This window comes from Chelonia mydas, chromosome 1, assembly GCF_015237465.2.
Source record: "Chelonia mydas isolate rCheMyd1 chromosome 1, rCheMyd1.pri.v2, whole genome shotgun sequence".
Lineage (NCBI taxonomy): Eukaryota > Metazoa > Chordata > Testudines > Cheloniidae > Chelonia > Chelonia mydas.
Window position 1 is genome coordinate 122,849,665 of NC_057849.1, and position 6,348 is coordinate 122,856,012.

Genomic DNA, 6,348 nt, shown 5'->3' on the forward strand with positions numbered 1-6,348 from the left:
AGTTGATGCTGGATCAATACACATGCACAAGGGTGGCACGTGCAACCTTTTTCAAGCAGAGCAGGGACCTGAACCTGCATCTTCTACTTCAGGGCTAAACCCCTAACAATTGAGATATTAGCTATGGTAGGGGAAGGGGAACCCACACGTACTTTGACTAGAAAGTTCATCATGGACCCTTTTCCAATGAAAATTTAATTGAAACTGATACATACCCATGAAAAGTTTTGGTTTCATAAAATTGGCATTTTCCACTCAACCCCTCTTTCCCTCCCCCAAAGGAAAACACAAACCTGCTCTGTTGCTTAAGCATGCAACTTTAACTTCTTCTAATATAATGTTTTATATGGAATTTATTAGATTTTTAGAATAAATATGGGGGGGGGGGTACATATTTAAACAACTTCAATTTCTAGGACTTAAAAGTTGTGTTGACTTGTAAAATTGGAGAATAGCATATGCCAATTCTATGATTTGGAACTGTTTAGCTAGACACAACTGAGTATCCTGTCCTATGCACCTTAGGAGATCAGATACATCAGATTGGGGCTCCAGCCTCTTGCAAACCTTACAAAGGTCACACCATTTCATGTTTTTTATCAGCATATTTCTATATACTTTTCACCCTTTTGCACTGTTTCAGTATATTTGTCTCTAGAGCTATCACTTTCTTTACTCTCTCTTTTTTATCTTTATTTTTTCTTTTTCCTTTCCCCGTTTTGTCACACTTTTTATCATTCTCATTTTCCCCTTTTCACTTCTGACCCTGGGATCTCATTCCCTTCTATTTCTGCACCTTCCTTAGTTTTCTCCCAGTGCTGGTTCAAGTCACTGGGGGGGGGGGCCTTTGACAGCCTGATTTGCCCCCCCCCCCCCCCACACACACACACACTTGGAAGACCTAAGATTCACTATGTGACCTTCCTTTACCTGTTACGCCGGCATGTTTGGAGGTGGGATAAAGAAGTTTAGGTTCATGAAAGACTTTGGGAGCAACAGGGAATATGTACAGAACTGGTATGTATGTTTTTGGAGAGAATTAGGGATATAATGGCTAAGTGGGTTCTTGTTAAATGGGAGGAGGGGGGTGGTGGTGGTGGATCTGAGATGTTCCCAAGCTAACACTGTGATAAAGGAGGAGCCATCATAGCCTCCATTGCTCTCAGCACAAAGATCTCATACCTCAGAGCATGGTCAGTAAGCATCATGGTAGTGGAGTCTCTCATGCCTAAAATGTGACATCATTGAATGGGTCCTGACTTCTCCCCCCTTTCTGCTCTGTATTTGTGTATCTATTTATAAACACACACACGCACATACATATACACATACGCACATATATACATACTGTGACACTCTATACCTTGGGGGAGCCCCCTGTAACCTCTGTATTCCTCATCTGTATATAATTGTGATATTGCATATAACGCATGCCATGTGAGGTATCTGGGGAAAGGTTATGATTTGCTGAAAGTCATTATTCTATCTAAATGTGTGTATCATCAGCGCATATGAAGTTAAGATAATTGTGTTGTATGGTTGTCACTAAAACATGCTGTGGGTTTGGGAGGCACCCAGATACTGACTCTACAGAGACAATGACAAGGGAGGTAACCAACATCCAGGTGGGTGCTGTTGAACAGAAATCACCAGCCATTGTCCAGCAAGGGGGCTACAATTCAATGACTCACTTGCATGAGGCCACACCAAGGGAATTGCTCAACCTTGCTTAGGGACTCACCAAACATGCCTGAACTTCTATTCTCCAAGCACATGGACTAAGGGTATAAAAACCAAACATAGGGGCCCATGCAGGGCCTTTCTCCTTCACCCACCTACGCTGCAAGCAACAAGGACGCTGAAGACTTGAGACTCCAACTGAGGGGACTGGCCCAGATTTCAAAGGTGAAATCTGTATACTATGGGCTGCAATATCCAGTGGGGTGAGAAAAACTGCTTTATCTAGATGTTGCCCAGTCTAATAGGGTTGAGAGTTTAGACTGTGTACTTTTATTTTATTTCTTTTGGTAACCAACTCTGACTTTTTGCCTATCGATTAATCTCACTTAAAATCCATCTTTTATAGTCAATACATTTATTTTACTGTTTATCTTTACCAGTGAGTTTGTATGAAGTGTGGGGCAAATTTGCTCAGGGTACAAAGGTTAGTGTATATCCACTTTCTATTGTGGAAGTGGTGAACCAATTTATAAATTTGCACTGCTTGTCTTGAGCAGTGCAAGATGGTATATTCCTGGGGTACAGTGCTGGGAGCTGGGGGGATTTGGCTCTGGTGCCTTTGTCCATGTGATTCATGAGTGTCTCTGGGAGCATTCATGCAAGCTAGCTGGGTGGGGGGTTTCCACAGGTGGTTGTGCTGAGTGATAACAGCACCTGGAGGGATTGCCGCTGGTCACTAGCAAGGCATGGTGAGAGACAGCCCAGGCTGGAGAGAGTTAAGGGGGCACAGCGGTCCCACGTGGTTAATTTTTTTGAGTTAATGGATTAATTGACAGCCCTAATAAATATAATAAACAAAAACAAATCCAGAGAAGAAATGGGGGAGGAGAGAGAGCAAGATGTTAGTTAAAAGCAAAAAGGCTTTCACATATTTAACTTTTCACAATACAGCTCTGCCTTCCACCTTCACAACAGCACGCATACTAAGTAGCACTTCAGGAGGTGAGCAGCTGACTGTCTTTAAGCAAAATGAACTGCCTATGACCCCTTCTGTCATCTGATCACTATAGCTACATAATTTTTGTTCTACCACTGGTTCCAGGTAATCTTATAGCATGCAGAAGAGTTTCTCTGGAGTCTGCTTTAGAGAACTGCTGTCCTAGTTCTTCTGTTTCCAGCTTCGATAGGATTATTCTGCCACAGCAGATTGCTCTTTGACTTCATTATTTTCTTAAATAACTTCACACTTACAATATTTTAGCAACCATGTACAGTATATATTGGGGAATTTCCTTTCTGGGAAGTAGCCTGTGGAGAGTAGCAGATACATGATTGATGAATCTTACAGAACTGTGACCAGATGATTTGAGAACACTGGTGTATCAGAGGGTATCTTTAATCACTTTTCTTCAACAATACATCTCTGCACCATTTAATGGCAATGCTACATATGTTGAAACACTCAGGAATGAATAAAAGATTAGAGGAAAAGGGTCAAATTACACCTGTGCTGTAGGATTCTCCAGAGAAGAGAGATGGCTCCTTGTCCCTCTCTGAGGGCCAATCCTGGTCTACTGCAGCCCTTACACAAGCATAGTCTTCTCGCACTGTCACTTAAGCAGTTCTGCTTTAGTGAGGCATAATTTAGCCCAATGATTTTGTACCAAATTCATCCTTACGGTAATGGCACCTACCACTGTGTGGTCCTGATCCATAAGTGGTCCTGGTCCATAAGTAGGGCTTCTAGGTGCTACGGTAATACAAGTAATAAATAATATCATTAACTTCAGTGAAGTTATATGAGGGATGAACATTTCCCTTTGTGTTTAATATGACAACTGTAATTTTAAAAAGGTGAAGAATAATTGCCAGAGTGATAGCAAAGCTCCCAGCTGTCTGTAAAAACAGTCTGTGTAGATAAAGAAAGAACTCCAACTTTCTTAAACCAGAACACATTCAGTTATACATAACCTGTAGTTCACCAAGAACTAAGAAAAGGGCCAAGGGGAAACAGAAAGTAGTGAGAACTTCTTGTGTTATCAGTGGAGGGGCTTGTGACTATATAAAGAATGAGAAGAGAAAGCAATTGCTTGCTTCTCTAGGGCCATACTGTTCTCATGATTTAATTAATCAAATTAAATATCACATGACAGTAGATAACCGCTTTCAACATCTATTTCTCAGTACTGTTGATAAGACTAGGACAGTAATTATGATTTATGACTAAACTATTGTGTAGAATTTTTTTTAAAACTTCAGAATCAGGGCATTGATCTCTGAATTTAGCAAATCCCATCAACTGTAGTCTGCTTTTTTAATCACAACTGAAGATTAGAAGATATTTCATCTTTTAAAAAAGGGCAGGTTTAAACTGGTAGTAGGCTGAGCCATCCAGTGATGAAAATTAACTGTTGAGATTCAGATATTCCAAGAAAATTGTTTCTGCAGTGAAAAAGAAACACAGTCAATTTGTTACAGAATGTAATACAAAGTAGTTTTGTACAAGTGACTTTCATACTGTACATTTCCTAGAGTACTTTAGGACATGAGGGATATTAATTATCATTCTATCTGACATCAGTGGTGTTACACCAGTGATGAATTTGTCCACAGTTGTATATATATACAACAGTCACAACAAAGTGCTTATGGAGGCAGATGCAGTGACCATTATTGTCAGCAATTGCTCACACACAACACTGGACATTAGAACCTATTTTTATTAAGAGAGGAAATGTTAGAAAGGACACCAACGCTTAGTACCTACCCTTTTTGAATAAGTGCCAGACTACCTCAGGACAGTTACCAGAAATGAGAGAGAAGAGAACCTAGAAGAGACCCTTCTTATCTCAATGGGCAGGTCATTCGTCTTGAATTGTTTCTCTGCAAACCCAATAGCTTGTTAACAAGAATCCCCAACTGCCGAATTTTGTTACTTAATATTTTTACGCTTGTTTGAGAATATAATTTATTTTCTCTTGATCTTGTCTTTTCCCAGTCATTACACTGAATCTCGCCCATCCCAACTCCCCTGCCATGTTTCTAATGGATCCTGAGCCAACTGTGTTTAGGGTTTTGTTTGATTGTGTGTGTTTTTGCTATCAACTTTATTGATAATAGAACGAGGTAGAACAGAGCTTATTCTGACTGCCACTAAGCAGCTGATATCCAAGGGCCTTAGCCATTAGGTGAAAAAACTGTAACTGCTGCAGGAATTTAATGGTGGTGGCCCTTGCAGAGAAGACGATGTTTGTGACTCCAGTGGAAACAGAATAAGATAGACAATGGGGACCTGAGAGTTTTGCCATTGACCTAAGTGGGGCCAGGTTTTCACCTCTGAAGGATAAGGGCAGAAAGGAAGACAGAGAATACCTAGGGCTGGTGGCAGAGTATTGTGGCCAAGGAGCAAGGTCAGAGGAGGGAGATCTTAGGATGGGTTGTAGGTGAACAGGGGGAAAGATGTCTGGAGTTATGGTGGGTGGATGTGGAGTATAGGAATTGGGAGCCCTCTCTACTGGGCCTCTCTGTCTTCTATTGCAGAAGCCATAACAGGGAACAGTGGGGAAAAAGAAGACCTGGAAGTGGAAAGAGAGGAGGCTTCGGAAGGAGGAACTAGTACAAGCACTGTTCCAAACATTTTCTCCACATTGCACCAATGGCTTACCTTGAGACAGAGAAAGGGAAGAGCAGAAGATACCGTGAAAAAAAATGAAAACAAACAAAACAGGACATGGAAAAATGTGAGGACAAATGATACAGATAGAAGAAAAGGAGTAAGAAATCAAGTAGAACTTGAAGCCAGAGGCAAAGTGGGGAGTGGAGGAAGAGAAATAGTAGTCTTCAAAGAAATGGAGCCTATGGAGGAATAGAGTACAAATTACACTGAAGAATGGTGATGGGAGAAAACAGAAACAGTAAAAAACGGTTACCTACCTTTCGTAGGTTTCAGAGTAACAGCCATGTTAGTCTGTATTTGCAAAAAGAAAAGGAGTACTTGTGGCACCTTAGCGACTAACCAATTTATCTGAGCATCCAACGAAGTGAGCTGTAGCTCACGAAGGCTTATGCTCAAATAAATTGGTTAGTCTCTAAGGTACCACAAGTCCTCCTTTTCTTTTTGCTGCCTTTCATAACTACTGTTCTTCAAGATTTGTTGCTAATGACCATTCCCTTTCTAGGTGTGTGCACACTCATGGGCACAGTCATTGGAGATTTTTGCCTTAGTGGTATCCGTAGAGTTGTTCCCCACCTCTGGAAGAGGACACTGACCACCTCTGGATGGAGCAACCATTCCTGGCGAGATGAGAATGTCCTGCTCAGGCGATCTGCCAAAGCGTTCCTGGCCCCGGGGAGGTGTGCGGCTACTAGGTGAGTGGCTTGCTGAACACAGAAGTTCCACAGCCTGAGAGCTTCTTGGCAAAGGGCTGCTGATCGGGCTCTGCCTTGCTTGTTGATATAGAATATTGCGGAGGTATTGTCTACCAGGACCTGAACCATCCTGCCCTTTTTATGACGTGGGAAAGCTTGGCAGGCCAAGAGTACCTCTCTGACGTTTATGTGTAGGGAGCGATCGTGACTCAACCAACGACCTTGCAGGCTGAGATTGTCCAGGTGGGCTCCCCACCCCAGATCCGAGGCATCGGAGACTAGGGTAACTGACGGGGACGG